Source organism: Pinus tabuliformis, chromosome 2_1 (genome assembly GCF_031772625.1).
Source record: "Pinus tabuliformis cultivar Carrire ecotype Pingquan chromosome 2_1, CPIR1, whole genome shotgun sequence".
Classification (NCBI taxonomy): Eukaryota; Viridiplantae; Streptophyta; class Pinopsida; order Pinales; family Pinaceae; genus Pinus; species Pinus tabuliformis.
In genome coordinates, this window is record NC_142299.1 from 716613054 (window position 1) to 716631408 (window position 18355).

Here is an 18355-nt window from a genome sequence, read left to right on the forward strand (position 1 = left end):
TTTTTTTCAATTAAATAGAAGGATCCGCTCTTGCCTTAGAAAAAAAAACAAAAAAAAAAAACTTACATTAATTTTATATATTTTCCCAAACATTTTTTTATTTCATATTAATATTCCAAAACTTTATAAAAAAATCCAAATATTTAAAATATTAACTTATTATTAAAAATTACAAAAATCTAAATTTAAAATTTCAATATACATCATATCAAACATATATCCATCCAACGTGATACTCTTTTATTTTTTATTCTTGTAATGATATTTTTAATATGAAATAGTTTTTTACTTTTACTATGGTTTAAATAAAAAATAATTCAAGTAAACTATTCCATTTTTTATATTATATTAGATTGATAGTCTTTTGTTTTCTTTTTTATTATATAGAATAACGATTTATGATATATAAGTTATTTTCAGTTCCTTCTTATTGGCAAAATAATTATAAATGTTTTTTTCTCTTTTTCAAATTTTTTTTAGGAAGTTAAATAAAATTGATAAAGTAATTTTTTTCATGGAAATAAGGTTGTTATATGAATGTAAACATAACTGATAGAAAATTATTTTCACTCCAACACAGATTTTCTTCACCTTCTTTTATATCTAATTTTAATAGTTTATTTGACAAATTTCCTTTTCCAATTAGTAGTGTGATAAAATTATATTTTCACACCAAATTTCTGACGCAAATTCCCTTTACCTTCTTTTATATCAAGTTTTAATAGTTTATTTGATCAATTTCCTTTTCCAATTTATAGTGTTTGTGTACTAACTCTTGCATTAAAGACAATCTTTCTTCATTTTTCTTTTGTCAAGTGGTTTGAGTTCATTAGAGATTACATGAGGCTAGGTTTGTGGCTTGAGACACTGCCACCCACTGGCATCTAAGCTGTCAAAATCACCTGAGGATCACACCTGGCCTAGCCCTTAACACGACTATATTTTCACCCATGAAATTTCTAACAAACAACCTTCACATTAGGGAGTGACTTAACAATACACCCCATCAACATCTATTCTACACTCGTAGGCAAAAATAATCTTTATTTATAACACTAATTTATTTATTTATATTTTGAATAAACATGACTATGTTTTCACCCATGAAATTTCTAACAGACAACTTTCACATTAGGGAGTGACTTAACAGTACACCCCATCAACATCTATTCTATACTCGTAGGCAAAAATAATCTTGATTTATAACACTGATTTATTTATTTATATTTTGAATAAATTTACTTGTATACTGCGTTAAAAAAAATATAAAACATTTATACTATAATTTATTGTTATTTTTAAATAATTTTAAAATTATTACCTAACAAACTAAACTCATATATTAATATATAAAAGTAAAAACAATAATTTTCAATATTATCATATATGTATTATTATTATTTTTTTCTCGATAAATGCTAATTCTATTAAGAAAGTGAAAAAATATGTACAGAAAGGTTACATCCTCAGAGGAGGCCTAAGCCAGTCCTCAGCCAGAAAAACAGGGGTTTTACAGTTTAGCCCTTCAATCAAAATTACAATGTAGTCCTGCGGACTAGATTTAGCATTCTTATAATTTTCTTGGCCTGCATTGACGGCCAGTACAAAAAAACCTCCAGCATAATCAGATGAAAGAGTAGACCAGTCATCAACCATTAACTTCCAACACAAAACCATAAGAACAAAAAAACAAAAACGTATGAGCAAGAGAGCCTCCCGGCAAGAAGTTACTGTGCTCAACCGACATGTCCTGGCAAAGGTGGCGTGTCCTCCTTTTCCGGGCTGGGGGAGGCAAGCCAGGTAACAAAACCATCTTCATCCAGAACTGGCTCGCCATTTGGATGAGTAACCAGGTGCAGAACTCCGGAATATCTATGAGAGGGTCCGCAAAGTAAAACGTCTTCCTGAGCTGGAGTCGGATGCTGAGTCTGTTCCGGAACCGGGGCGTTTTCCTGAGCTGGAGTCGGATGCTGAGTCTGTTCCGGAGCCGGGGCGTCTTCCTGCCGATGGTCCACATGATAAACACGTCCAGACAGGTCCCCGAGCAAGATGTTGTCATCTTGTGAAGGAGCGTAATCAGAAGGAGCCGAGCTAGAAGAATTGCCCTCCTCTTCAGAAACAAAAACTGTGAAATTGATTGTCACAATGGGCCTATTAAGCTGACTCTGGAAGGAGAAGCTGGAGGTCTGAAAAGAGTTGTTCGGACGAGACCTATCCGGTTCCGACATCGGAGATGAGGGCGGAACAGATGAAATAGGATCAACAGTCTGAGGCATGGGACGAGCTCGGCCTCCTCTGTTTCCAGAATTACTTCCCCTGCGAGGGATGCCTCTTCTACGAATCATGGTTGCGAGGGCAGAGAGCCAATGAAGACAAATGGAATGAAAATGACCAGGAGCAGAGAGAGCTCTGGAAATCTCAGGGCGTCTCCCGTGCCAAACCCAAATGACAATGCTCCATGACAGAGGCGACTTAGCCCTATATAGCCCTGAAGCATTGATGCCATTGCACTGATCCAAAGCCCGGAACCAGAGAGCTGTCATAGTCACCATGCTCGAAATAAATTCAAGCCAACTCCGAGGCTGCAACAGAGTTAATTCGCTCACCTTGAACCTATTAATTCTACCTACGGCCTGTACCATGCAGTCCGCCGGCCTGCCATCCATGGAGCCAGTTGTCTGTCCATTGTGGTTTATCATTGATAGCTGGAGGGATCACCCACATCCAGGTCATATATGTATTATTATTATATGTATTATTATTATTATTATTTAAACTCACTATTCTTTTTAATGTATTATTATTATTATTATTTAAACTCACTATTTTTTTGGAATTCTAATTAGATTCACTGTGAAGTTAAAAATAAAATTATTAATTTTTTTTATTAAAACTTGGATATTTAGAAGAAAGACCATGTAACTCAAAACTTAAATACCAGGAAGGAAGACCATGTAATTCAAATTAGGTGAAGGTCGTATGTGGAGTTGAGAATATGATACTAAAAACCACTTTATGGTGATTAGTGTAAACTGCAATAGCCCTTGGGGAAAATTTGCGAGTGAAAAGGCATTTAGTAATCGTGAATTACACAATATAAATAGATATGTTTAGTGTCTTGGATGTTCGTATTTTTATTATTCTTATTTGAATTACTAGTATGTATGCTAAGATGTGGTTGGTAGCATTTGAATTTTGAATAAAGTCTTTTGAAAATTCAAATTATTTTTTTTGAATTATTTTATAGGAATATTTGGTATATAAAATGATGAGATATGATAGGCTAGGTAGTATTTAAAATTTGATTTATTTTTAGATTTGATTATATTATTGATAGTTTATGAGTTTATGGTATTTGTTTATGCTGAAATTTATTTCATTGTTTGGAAGATTCATAGTTAAGATATTTGTTGATTTTTGAAGGTTTAGGTGACTAGTTAGTGTAGTTTTAATATATGATGTGGCACATGTTGTAAACAAAGAAAGAATAAACTCACTGCATGTTTCTTTTATTAAGAGTATTGCTTTGAAAGTGTATTATAACTATTGTTAGTCACTCAAGAATACATTTAGAGTGTAGGGTTTTTCTCTGGAAAGAACTTTCCTTCGAAAATTTTGTTATCTATGTTTTGTTGTGTGTTATTTTAACAATTGTTATAAAAGTCCATCATTGACAACCTCATAATGGAATATTCAAATACTTTCAAGATAAGAAATATTCACATACCCCATAATTTCCATTTAAAAAAGATAAGACCTTACTGTTCAAAAGAGAAAATAGCAACAATGTTGTGACGCCCAATGATGCACCAATATTTACTTTTACCAAGTTTTATGTTGTAAAGCCCAATGATGCACCAATATTTACTTTTTACCAAGTTTTATTTATTACTGATAATTTTATTCTGTCTAACCTGGATTGTTAAAACAATTAGGCTTGTTAAAACAATTAGGCTAAAATTTTATTCTGTCTAACCTAGATTGTTAAAACAATTAGGCTTGTTAAAACAATTAGGCTGAAATGCTAGAACAGAGGTTGTTAATTATTAATTAAAAGAATTTGATCAGTTTGTAAAAGAACTGAAGGATTAGTTAAAATAACTTCTGAAAACAGTTACAACCAGTTCCCCATCTTTTCCCCCAAAAAGGAAAATGACAGAACCATGAAGGGGTTGGGAAAAAAGGAAGGGGACTATGTTGTGATTAATTTTCCTTCCTAGAGCTGGATGATTTAGCCAGTGGGAAAGAACTGTTTTATTCACTATCAGGAGTTGGAATAGATCGGAGGGGTATTCTAGACGTAATTGGCAGATCTGAGGCTAGGTGGAGAGACATTCCAAAATGAAGGAGTTACCTGGATGATTCACAACCAATGCATGAAAACAGACAAGTATTGTTGCTATGTTTAATAATCATCAATAGAAAAAGATTAATTGTCTTCTTTTAAGTAATGAACAAGTTAACATGTTAGTTAATTATTAATGAGATTTTGTCACTAATAATATTAGGAATATTGTCTTTAGCTACACTTCAGTGCTTTTAGACTTTTACATGCAATCAGCCCATAAAAGGAATAACAATAATATTTCACTTGCACAACAATAATTAAATATAGTAGTTATTATAAACATCAAATAAATGAATGAATTACAGTAGAAGAAAAAATATCCCTTTTATTTTGTGAGTATACTGTATAACTGTCTTACTGGAATTTAAAATCTCACTCAGTAATTGTACAACAATATGCAAACTATTGATTTATGGAATTTCATAAGTACCTCTCTATCTAACCATAACATGAGTATAAAGAATGAAAGAACCATTGAACTTCCATTTGGATAACAAATGATAACCGAGAGGGTTTGTAAGGCTCTCGGTTGAGTTCTAGGAAGAATCCCCGTGAGCCAATTACCTAGGATACGCTTCAACTCTATCATTCAAAGATTGCTAACTCTTAAACATAGCGTAAAGAACAGAGGTGACCATTAACTAAATATAAAGATCCAACATTGAACAATTGTGAGCTAAATGCAGGGCTACAATCGGCCAAACTAAACCTTAGAGAATGGAACCCTGACTCGGAACTATTATAACATTAACATTAGACAGAATGTGAATCAAAATGCGAGTGTATATATATATATATATATATATATATTCATAAACCCTCAAACAAGAATGTGTACATGAAACCCTTCACACAAAACCCCTAATGAAGGTTCATCAAAACTAATATTGTGCCTCTAGCGAAATTCCATCAAAACTAATATTGTGCCTCTAGCGAAATTCCACAAAGGTCATCATTTCTACAATAATTATAATTACAGTTCGATAACACTTGTAGCATCCAACCGGAAAAGACTTAGAGTTCAATATAAAAAAAATTAATATTGTTCCTTAGATAATGAAAGCCTGTCCCCAGAAATGAAAACGCCAGGATAGATATGAGTAAAGACCAACTTGAAAACGAAGACAACGGAGTATGGTAAGAGAGCATCCTCTTTCCAAAAACCCCTTGCTGGATGTGGAGATTCACACAGCTGCCAGACGTACCTACAGGCAAAGAATGCCATAGAGTAAGTATGGAACTCGAGTCGAAAGGAAGTAGTGCTAGCAGCAAAACACTTGCGTAAGGAAGAAATTACCTGAGAGGAGGCTTGCCGAGCCATGAGCTGCGAATTATACCTATTAGAGCAATATTGCAATTAGTGGATGCTCGCGAGTAAACTTCTAGAATTCACCATTTCTATCCTGTGCCCTTACCTCAGGTTGTCGCATGAACCCGACGTGTCCCTCCGGAGAAATGAGTCCAACCATTGACGGTTTCACCTGTTGGATGAAGACAAATAAGAACATCAGGGGCCTGCATACTGAATATTAATACATAAATGTACAGTAAATACCCACAGAGAAATATAAAATGAATGTCAATGGATTAAGAACAACAGAGAAGTTAACAAAGCCTTTGTCGCCTCTGAAGGATACCTGTAAGGTCGATGAGATAGTCGTGGCAGAGAGACTATCCATACCGTTGTCTGGTCACCCTCTGTTGTAGAGCTGAATAACAACCCTATATCATGACCAAATGACCCAAACCTTGCCTAGTCTGGGCAATATTCCGCCAGTTAATCCCAAAATCATGAAGGCCATGGATCTCACCAAATCCGGCGGTGCAGATCAAGCCATGTGCCCCGGTCGAGACCCTTCTAACGAGTCTCATCAACCTTAATTATAGAACAATGGTGTCAGCGGAAGGACCTCAGGGTTCTCTCCGTTTACATAGGGAAACACTATCAAGTGTATGCCAGCGAGGAGGAGTCTTAAATTATGCAGGCATGGCTGTACACCGGAATTAACTATTAGACTACCGTCAGCATATTAGCATGTTACAAATGTGATGATGGTGAAGTCACTCACTAACGGAGTTTATGAGGAATGACACAATGAAAAATTGCAAAATTAGATGTAAGGCTTACATAGGCATGCTTACTTCTAGTTTGAAAGTACATTGGTGTGAGTCTAGATATATATTTAGATTATAAGGGGTGCATGTTGTGTTCCTAATTAAACATTGAAGGGATAAGTAATTATCACAATTCATATAAAATAAAAAAATGTTGGGTTAATTTTAAATTAGTTATAAAGTAGTTAAGATAACTCTAATTAGGTTATTATTTTGTAATCCATAATATTTCATACCATAAAGCATATTTAATGATTTAAAATTCTACATAATAAGATGTCAATTCACTTAAAGCATTTATAGTAAAAAGTGAAACAATACAAAATAATTGTTCAGATAATAAAAAGTGCAAAATGACAACTACGAAACATTTATTGTATGACAAACAATAATTTGACAACAAATCTTTGGGTAGTAAAATTCAATATGAATTTATTTCAAGAAATTCTAGTGCCTTTGAACTACATAAACTGTGAGCACCATGAAAGTATTTAGAGAGATGTTTAGTGCATTGGAAGTGCACAACTGTGAGGACTATGGTTAAACTCACACTTCAAAATGTCATAAATATGTTTTATTGAATGTTGTATGATCCCATAGTTAAGTGAAAGATAAAGACTTTGAAAATATCTCCAAGAAAAAAAGAAAGGATAAAAGATTACATGGTATCATGATGCTTTGACATACAATCTTTTGCATAGATTTTTACCTGTTTGTGTTGGTTTGACTTTCCCTCTTGGTTTTAATTACCATAAACTAGAATTTTATAGAAATATTATAACATGTCCAAATTTGTGTAGATATTTTATTTAATTGATTTAATGCATATGGATAGGTTACATTATTTCATTGTTTAAAATATTTTTTAATTAATGTTTTTTTTCTTTATTATTAATTAATTTATATGATACATTTTATTTAATAATAAAATTTTATAATTTTTAATAGTAATAATAATTTTATATTTTAATGATATTTTTTTTAATATTAAAAAATAAATATTGATTTTTAATATATAGTTTTATAACATTTTATTTAAAATTAAAGTAAATAGTTTAAGATTTTAATTTTAATTGATTTTTAATATATAATTTTATAATATTTTATTTAAAATTATTTAAAATAAAATAGTTTTAAGTATGTGAAATCTAGCTTTATGGAGATTAGTTGTTTAATTTAATTTATGAACTGTTTATGAGTTTTGCTTTTCTATATTTGGAAAACATTTCTTTGGAGTCATGGCACTGTTTGAAGACTTGAACATAAGTCATGTTTGTGATATTTTCATAGTTAGCCACATTATTTATTTATGAAAAGCTAAAACCTAATTTTATAGAAATTAGCTGTTGAATTTGGTTTATGAACTATTTATGAGTTTTACCTTTCTTTATTTAAAAAACATTTCCTTGAACTCATGATGACACTATTAGATAACTTTGACTATGGATTTTCCTAATTAACAATATTATTTCTGGATGTTTCTAGCAATTTCTGTGGGACATAACTCTAGTCTTTTTCTATTTTCTATAAAAAGGAGATTGACGTTTTTATCTAAATTTCACAATTATAAAATTCCTTGATTCTTAGTGTTTTTGTAGTTTTTTGAATGACATATTTGGGGTTTTTCTAGACCTCCTCTTTGCTCTCAGAGTTTGTCATATTTCTAAATTTCAATGGCACATAACAGGGATTCCTACTCAACCAAAAACACCCTCAAGGATAATAATCAGAGCAACGAGGTGTATTTTCCATTGGCCGTTGTGGGCAGAATAATGCGGAAAAGGAGGGGCGTGAATGAGAAGGAGTCGAGAGAAGCCCAGGAGGCCGTGCAGCAGTGCGTGACGGAGTTTATCAGCTTTATTACCTGGATGGCGTGTGGCAGGTGCATGAAAAACAAGCGTAAGACTATGAACGCTGATGATTTGCTATGGGCATTAGAAGTTTTAGGGTTTAAAGACTACATATTTCCATTGCGTCGGTATTTAGAGAAATACCGGGCATGGGAGGGGAGAAAACAAGCGGAAGCGGGTGCTTCACAAGGTCAGGCTGGTTCTACAAGTGAATCCGGAGTAGTTTTTAGCCATGTCCAGGATGGGACTACGAATTTTGTGGGATTAAATTTCTCTATTAATCATTGAACTACATTACATTCTTGAGACTGGATTTTCCATCTTTAAACACACAAAAAAAACAGGGGAGGGGATTTGTATTTTGTTAGACATACTATGAAATCATTCCAGTTTGTTTGTTTTTCTTTCTTATTTATTAATATGGGAATTTTTTAAATTCATGTATTGTATTTGAGAAAGTTGAGCAAAAGCAATTTTATATTTTTTTCCTTCTGTGTTTATCAATTTTATATTTTCTGTGGAAGTGGAAGAGGATGTTTTTTTTAAATTTATGTATTGATTGGAAGAACTCGAAGAAACATCAATTTCATATTTCTTTCATGTTGATAATGCGATTTTTTTTTAATTCATGTATGGGATTTGAGGAAATTGAAAAACATCAATTTTATATTTCTTTCTTGAATTCATGTACTACATTGGACTTGAAAAAGCTGAGAAACATCAATTTTATATTTGTTGTTTCTGTATTGATAAGGGTTTTTTTTTTTTTTTTACTTCATGCACTGGACTTGAGGAAGTTGAAAGTGACATATTTCTTTTTTAAATTCATGTACTGGATTTCAGAAAGTTGAGAAACATCAATTATGAGGATTTTTTTAATTCCTGATAACTATAAAACATAATTTTGTGACAGACAATAATTTGACACCAAAAATTTAGGCAGTAAAAATTCACAATAAATTTATTTCAAGAAATTCTAGTGCCTTCCAATTCAGATTTGAGAACTACATAAACTGTGAGCAGCATGAAAGTATTTAGAGAAATGTGTAGTGTATCAGACGTGCAGAACTGTAAAGACTATGGTTAAACACACACTTCAGAATGTCAATAAATATGTTTGATTGAGTATTGTACTGAGGGCTTAAAGATACCATAATTAAGTGAAATGAGGGCTTAAAGATACCATAATTAAGTGAAAAAGAAAATTAGCAAGCAAAGACGTTGACAAAATCTACATGAAAAAGAATTGATAAAAAAGTTACACTATCATGATGCTTTGACATATAATTTATTGCAGGCATTTTCACCTGTTAAGTTTCTGTTGCTTTGACCTGCCTTCTTGATTTTACTAATCATAAGTTAGAAATTTATAAAAATATTCTAATTAGTCTAAGTTTATTTCAATATTTTATAAAAATATTTTAATTAACCTAAACATATTTCAATATTTTATTTAATTAATTCAAGGCATATGGGTGAGTAAGATGTTATCTTTTGAATAAGTGTTTACTTTAGTTTAGGAAATTATTATTTTTTATATGTAATTTTTTTTGGGAGGTAGTTTATTAATTTTATATTTTGAAGGGTTTTTCAACATATTTTTTGGTTTAATTTCTTCGAATCTGGAAGAGTGTCCGGAATCAAAAGTTTGAACACAATCTAAATGTTAAAGAGATTTTTCAGAGTACTAAATCTATATAGGTAATAAAAAACATATTTTAAACAATATAAAATAAATTTTGACCAAAAATATTTACACTAGCTTATAGCCAAAAACTCTAGAACATAACATGTTTAGACGATGCCTTAATGAAATATGGCGTCGAAATTGCATAAAACTCCCAACATCAAATCTCTTTACTCCTCAATTTATTGGAAATAATTAAAAAAAAAAAAACATAATTACAAATAATTATTTATTACTCAAAGTATTTAACAATTCATCGAGATCTGAGTACCAGTGAAAACAAATATTCACCTACCTCTGGGTACCAATCAAAACAAATATTCACCCACTTGCACCACTCAGAACAAATAGCTCAAACATCATACTGAAATACTAAAATAGAAAGTAGTTAGTTTCAGTACGTACATCCACAGAAGCAGATGATTGAAACTTATTTTCCTCCAATGCTCAGACAAAACCTTTAAAGTTTATTCCACTGTAACACATAATTGATTGCTTAGCTTTATGCTCTATTGCATTCCAAAGCACAGTGTGCCACAAAGAGTAATATTAATGCACCGAAAATGAAAATGGAAAGCGAGTAAACAAAAAGCTAAACAACAGAACAGGGGAGCTGAGTAAACATAAAATAAGGCTAGATGAACACTTATCAATTGATTGCTTAGCTTTATGCTCTATTGCATTCCAAAGCACAGTGTGTCACACACAGTAATATTAATGCACCAAAAATGAAAATGGAAAGTGAGTAAATAAAAAGCTAAACAACAGAACAGGGGAGCTGAGTAAACATAAAATAAGGCTAGATGAACACTTATCAATTGATTGCTTAGCTTTATGTTCTATTGCATTCCAAAACACAGTGTGCCACAAAGAGTAATATTAATGCACCAAAAATGAAAATGGAAAGCGAGTAAATAAAAAGCTAAACAACAGAACAAGGGAGCTGAGTAAACATAAAATAAGGCTAGATGAATACTTATCTGGTAAAAACAGTCACAAGTTATAAAAAGGAAAAGATTAGCATGAAGCCTGTGCAAGGATTATAGGTAAAAAATGAGAAATGGTGTAAAATTAGTTTTGAAGATGCAGTGCAATGGTCAAGTGAGAACGTTTGATCCTCACTGGTGTTGTGGTCTAATCCTAAACACTATAAATGCCTCAGAACTGCTCCAAACAATATATTTCTTGAAGCAATTGATTTTCAAAAAATGAAATACAAACTGTTAATACAGAATATCAGTATCCTGTTAGTATTGGTGTTGTTGAAATACTGTATAATAATATATCGTCTGCAGGAGGGACACCTAGCTTCGAAAATTTTCTCACGCTTCCAATTTCTTATACAGCCTGCATTTGAGAATAACATAGCTCTGCTCTGGTAAGATTTGGGAAGAGGATTTTTTTTTAAATTCATGTATTGATTTGAAGGAGTTTAGAAACATCAATTTCGTATTTCTTTCGTGTTGATAATGTGATTTTTTTTAATTCAGGTATCGGATTTGAGGAAATTGAAAAACATCAATCTTATATTTCTTTCTTAAATTTATGTACTACACCTGAGCTTTCATGTACTACACTCAACTTGAAGAAGTTGAGAAAGATCAATTTTATATTTTTTTATTGATAAGGTTTTTTTTAATTGAAAGTAGCATATTTCTTTTTTAAATTCATGTATTGGATTTGAGAAAATTGAGAAATATCAATTTCATATTTATAAGAGGATTTTTTTTTTTTAATTCATGATAACTATAAAACATAATTTTGTGATAAATAATACTTTCACACTAAAATTTAGGTAGTAAAAATTCAAAGTAAATTTATTTCAAGAAATTCTAGTGCCTTTCGAGTCAGATTTGAGAACTAGATAAACTGTGAGCACCATGAAAGTATTTAGAGAAATGTGTAGTGTATCAAACGTCCGAACTGTAAAGACTATGGTTAAACACACACCTCAGAATGTCCCTAAATATGTTTTAATACTATAATTAAGTGAAAAAGAAAATTAGCAAGCAAAGACGTTGAAAAGATCTACATGAAAAAGAATTGATAAAAAAGTTACACTATCATGATGCTTTGACATACAATTTATTGCAGGGATTTTTACCTGTTAAGCTTCTGTTGCTTTGACCTGCCTTCTTGATTTTACTAATCATAAGTTAGAAATTTATAAAAATATTCTAATTAGGGTAAATTTATTTCAATATTTTAATTAACCTAAACATATTTCAATATTTTATTTAATTAATTCAAGGCATATGGGCGAGTAAGATGTTATCTTTTGAATAAGTATTTATTTTAATTTAGGAAATTATTATTTTTTATATGTAATTTTTTTGGGAGGTAGTTTATTTATTTTATATTTTGAAGGGTTTTTCAACATATTTTTTGGTATAATTTTTTTCGAATCTGGAAGAGTGTTGGGCATCAATAGACGAATCATAACTATAAGCATATTGTGAAATGCATAGCTGATAATAACATTCAAGAAAATAACAACATACATAATTAAGCAAAAGCAGATTGGAACAACATATGAACCAGACAAAGTAGGCTATCAAGGCAATGGAGTATGTATTTTAGAATTTCATCAAATTATTAGAAACTAGTCTAAGCGTCAACAGACAAGAATCGTAACTATAATCTTATTGTCATTCAAGACAATAACAACTTACATAATTAAGCAGAAGCGGATTGGCACAACATATTAACTAGACAAATTAGGCTATCAAGGCAATGGAGCATGTGGAGTGTGTCTAAATATGAACCAGAAAAAGAACGACTATTAAAGCAATGGAGTATGTGGAGTTTGTCTCAGGAAGTTTGTGAAGTCGAGGAGGAACCGTTTAAGGAAAAGGCGGGGACTGTGGAAATGGGATCCCTGCAGGTAGAGGTGGAACACTTAATGGGAAAGGGGGAAAGCTCAGAGAAGGTGAAGGAAGAGGAAGATCAAGAGGTGGGAAACCCAGCACCGATTTTGGTATAGGAGGGGGAAGAATAAGATCAAGAGGTGGGAGGCCAAGAGTAGGTTTTGGTAGAACAAGGGAAGAGGAAGGTCAAGAGGTGGGAAGCCCAGAAGAGCTTTTCGCAGAGGAGGAAGATTTCCATGAGGAAACAGGGCAGCTCTGTTACTGAATGATCCTGTGTTGACTTTATGTAGTGCACGGCCTTCTCTGAACGATTCATGATCCGATGAAATTTTTTGAGAACACAATTTGCTTCGGGAATGATAGGATAACGAAGGGAATGTGAAGGTAGGGATTCCATTGGCTTCTGATGTGAAGATCAGCTGATCAGACGAGGAGGTACCCAACGATGGCACATTGAATTTCTCTAAGGGGCTCCTGAGGACTTCCCCTTTGAGAGGGGAACTACGATCTTTTGAGGAGCAGAGCAGCATGGATGGTATAATAGAGCCAGGAAGCTCCACCCTGAATTCTCCATTTTTATCTGTTTTTCCTTCAATGGAAACAGAGCCTGCATTCGTTTTCCTGTTGAGGCCAGCGCGACCAACCACAGCACCTGTTGGATTAGTATTCATTTCAACATCACTATCAGTACATTGTTACATTGTTAGGCTACTCAATATCAAATATAAAATGTAGTTGATATATTCCGTGACAATTACTTATTTATCTACTTGATGCCATTTGTTATTTGATCATTTACATGGTAATTTCATAATAATGTAAAAAAGTAAAACTAGATTAGTTAATATTTGAAATCTTGATCTATTGATATAGAAGAGAAAACAAAGATAGGTAAACATCTTCATTTATAATCATAAGATCAAAGATTTAAATTAAAATAAAGATTAATTTAGGCTGGCCACTTGATTCACAAGCACAATTCTAGTTTTCCCTGATAAGATGCTCGACCCATGGGTGCATCTTTGCCCAATTGAAAATATGAATAAATATGTAGAAATTAAGATCAAAGATTTAAATTAAAAGAAAGATTAATCTATCAATATCTGGAGATAAGTCTATTAATGATAACTGTGATATCAAAAATAAAACTACAACTTACCATTATGAAAATGAAACTTACCTCATATGAGATCAAGTGTGTCTGAAGAATTCTCTTCGTCCAAGCTGCATGCATGGCCCCAGACTACTCTGCCCTTCAAGACTATCATTAAACACACACTTCAGAATGTCAACAAATATGTTTTATTGACACACTTCATAATGTCAATAAATATGTTTTATTGAGTGTTGTATCCAGCGCTTAAAGATCCCATAGTTAAGTGAAAAAGAAAATCAATAAGCAAAGATGTTGAAAAGATATGCATGAAAACCAAAACTCTAAAACATAACATGTTTTAGACGATGTCTTTTATTATTAAAGAATAAGATTTTTATGTGTTTGCGATTTCAAGATATTTTGAAAATTTGACATGAATGGAGTTGACTATTTGACTTCTCTCATATTTAAGAATTTCCAAAATCTATAATTACATTATACTATAGTTAAAAAAATAACCTTGATTAATAAATCATACACGAAAATGTCTAGAAAATTCTTCAAAATCTTTGGTTTTAGAATCATTCATCACGTGTAACTTTTTTTGTAAAGATGACTGGAGATCCCTGAACAAAATAGAATGATAGAATCATTCATTCTGTGTAATTTTTTTTTTTAGATAAACGGATGGCTTAAATGTCTGAACAAAATTAGAGGAGGAGTCGAGGAGAATGGATTTTCCAGCCCATCTTGGCAGCTATCGCTATAGAGAAGGAGTTGACGTTCTTCAGCCCCCAGCGTCCCCATTTCTTGGGAAGTGCAATTAGGTCCCATCGAACCTATGCATGTATGTGGCCATCCTGTTTCCCTTTCCAAAGAAATCTGTAGCACAATTGTTGAATTCTCGTCAAGATCCCCTTAAGAATCTAAGCCATGGACATCCAATATAACAAAGTGGCTTCCAAAATTGATTTGATTAGTACAAGTCACCCTGCCCTGGAAAGATATCTATGATGCCAAATGTTCAATCTCCTTTCAATCTTGGCAATAAGCCACGTCCAATCAGCAATCTTGTAATTAAGAGGTTTGATTCAGAACCCAGTATACTTAAGTCCATCATCAAAAGGTAGAAGTGTAAAGGGAAATCTCTAGTGTGCATAATGAATCTCATGTGGTGAGCATCCAACAGATGAAATAGTGGATTTCCGGGAATTACACTCCATACCAGTGGCTCGAGTGAATAATCGCAATACTGAAAGAAATGATGATGAATCACCAATACCCTCATTGAGGAAAATTAAAAGATCATCAACAAAAAGGAGATGTGCAAGGATGCAATTGTTGGTGATCTTAATACCTTGAAGTCAACCAAGCCTACGATCTTCAAAAATGAGCCGGATCGGGCCTTCCATGATGAGCAATAAAAGCAGGGGAGACAGGGGGCAACCCTGTCTGAGGCCATGTTCAACATGGAAAAAAGGGGAGGTCGATCCATTAATAAGAACATTGTATGAAACCTTGGTAATGTAGCGCATGATCCAGTTGATGAAGTCCTGGGGGAAACCCAGATGGGTAAGGAGCATTCTCAAGTATAACCAAATGGTGCGATAAAAAACCTTTGCTAGGTCTATCTTGAGGATCATTCCCTTTAATTTCTTAATCTTAAATGAGTTTAGGACCTCCTATGCAGTGCCAATAGCGTCATGAATTTGATAGTGCTTAAGAAATGAAAACTATATAGGTGATATTTGAGCAGATAAAATAGGTTTGAGGTGATTGGTGATGATCTTGGCAATAATCTTGTAAATTCAATTGGAGAGGGATATGGGTCTAAAGTCATTGAAAGTTTCAGGGGAATCAGATTTAGGTATAAGGGCAATGAAGGTCGAGTTGAATGCATCATACATTCAGCGACTGATTCTACATCCTCGATGACTTGAAGTGGATCTTTCCCAAGTAATTCAAAAGATGCTAAGTAGAATTCAACCTGCCATCCATCAGGGCCAGGGATCTTATCCTTTTTAAATCATTTTAATGTGCCCTCTAGCTCCCCCATAGATACAGGATTGTTGAGGTCCTCAACAACATCATGATCAACAAAACGAGGAAAGCGACCAGCCACCCTGATAATCTCAGCAAGTGAAGCTTCTTGTGGGGCCTTGAAAAACCGACTGAAGTGTAATGTCCTCAACCATGCAAGTTGATTGAAGGAATGAACTCTCTGACCTTCCTCATTAGTCATCTTTCGAGATGGTGTTGATCGCCTGTCTCCCATTTGCAAATTGATGATAGAACTTCGTATTGTCATCCCTAACTTGTAACCAGATGGTATGACTCCTGAGTTGCCATGTTTATTCTCTGTCATTTAGAATCCTATACCTTTTTGCCTCGAGCCCGATGAGATGCATTTTAGCTTCAACATATGAGAATCCTCTCTCATCAGCACCTTCTAGACTCGGGAGCTCAAGCTCAATATTGAGAAGATTGATGTCATCCTTCTTTCTCTTGTCTTTGGCCCAATCAATGGTTAATCGCTTAAGTCTAAGAAGGTTGTTGGCAAATCCTTCAGAGATAGATCGTCCAGTATTAAGGGGGTAATCATTCCAAAATTCCGAGACCAATTTGATGTAGTCCAAGTCTTTTAACCAAGTGGCATTAAACTTAAACGAATATTTTGGTTTTTGGACCTGACCAACAATTTGAAGATAAATGGGAGAGTGGTTAGATAAACCCCCCGATCCAACCCATTGTCTATAGTTAGAGAGAGCACCAATAAGTGGTTCTTTGATGTGGAACAATCTAGTGTTCGGGCCAACATGGCCTCGCTAGTCCTTCTGTTCCTCCAAGCAGGATGAGGTCGAGCCATGGGAATGTCAATGAACCGATGGTTATCCAATAGAGTATCCATGGTGTTTGATAAAGGGTCAATCTGAGCATTGCCCCCAGGACTCTGCATGTCCAATAGAAAAGTTGAGATCGCCACCCAATATGATGTTGTCATCTTGTAAAGGGATGTATTGAGAAAATGGTCCCAAAAAGTAGCCTTGTTGTGACAGGGGCCATACATGTTTATCAATCTTAGCTCCTTTCCCAATTCAAATGAGAAAATATCTGCATCGATAAAGCCAACCTCTGCCCATATATTTAAAAGCCTTATAACTTTGGGATTGAAGCCAAAGGAAAAATGCCCCTAGATCACCCCTGAACATCTAGGGAATGAAATTGACACCCAGGTAGAAGGGACTCTAGGATAGGGATAACCAAGTCAATAAGGCCAAGTGTTTCTTGTAGGAATATGGCATCCATCCATTTAGTTTCCAGGAGTCTCTTAAAGGCTAGCTTTTTGGCAGGGCTAGCCATCCCACAATAATTAAGGGATAACCACTTCATCGAGGGGGATGATAGGGTACTCTGTGCTCTAAGAACCCAGTCGGTGGATAATTTTCTACCCTCAGTCATATCAATACCAGCCTTATGGATGACCTTGGAGATAGTGGAACGTCTTCCATGAGTAGTCTTGGAAATCTTGGGAGGAGGGATGATACCAATACCACATACATCCTAGGAAGAAGATTTGTCCAAAGAGCGAAGGTTGCAGGAATGGGAGGGACGCGAAATATCTGATGCCTCAGTCGAAGGGACAAAGAGGGGAGGATTAGGGAAGGATAGAGGTGTATTGGAAAAAATAGGAGGAGGAAAAATTGAGGGGTAGGTCAGAGGCGATGCAGATGTAGATGACAAGATGCACTTAGACATTGAGGATGACCGAAATGATGCTGAAGTAGAAACAGATGTAACAAAAAAACAGGAGGGAGGGTTACTCGATGTGAGTGCTGCAGCGGCCACTACATGAGACTTAGTAAGAGGAGGTGAGGGAGGGCGAACCAGAACAGTCACTTGCCTCTTCTTCCGAGCCTTTGCCTTAGTTTGATTTCCAGGAGCTTTGGGTGACTTCTTATCCTGTGAACTCGACTTGTCTACTAATCCAATACTATCAGGTGCATTTTCCGGAGAGGGGACAAATAGAACCAGCGGGAATTCCATTTATAAATGATCGACCTTATGACAACATCTGCATCTGAAGGGCACCCCTTCATAGTCAAGTATCTTAATTCGGGCGAAGTGCTTCCAAAGTAATGTAATTTGCTCCTCCAGACCCTCCCAAGTGTCCAGATGAACCAAGATGTGTGCCAGTGACATATTGCTCGAGACAATATAAGATTTGTCGTAATCGAGATAGGTTCCAATAGCGTTGCTAATGCAGGTGAAAATGTCTTTAGACCAGAAGTGTAACGACTGGCCTTGTAAACATACCCAGATGGGGTCAGCTCCCAATTGCTCCCTTTCCAGGTCGGACATGGGACTCTGTTGATAAAGGTATTGAGAAACACC

At 34.1% G+C, this 18355-nt stretch overlaps 2 pseudogenes; one reads left to right on the forward strand and one right to left on the reverse strand.

Moving 5' to 3' along the window:
• The first annotated feature begins 8136 nt into the window (after window positions 1–8136).
• Window positions 8137–8601, forward strand: LOC149202610 (nuclear transcription factor Y subunit B-1 pseudogene; annotated as a pseudogene).
• A 4152-nt stretch (window positions 8602–12753) lies between these two features.
• LOC149202611 (uncharacterized) lies at window positions 12754–16328 on the reverse strand (annotated as a pseudogene).
• Between the last annotated feature and the right edge of the window lie 2027 nt (window positions 16329–18355).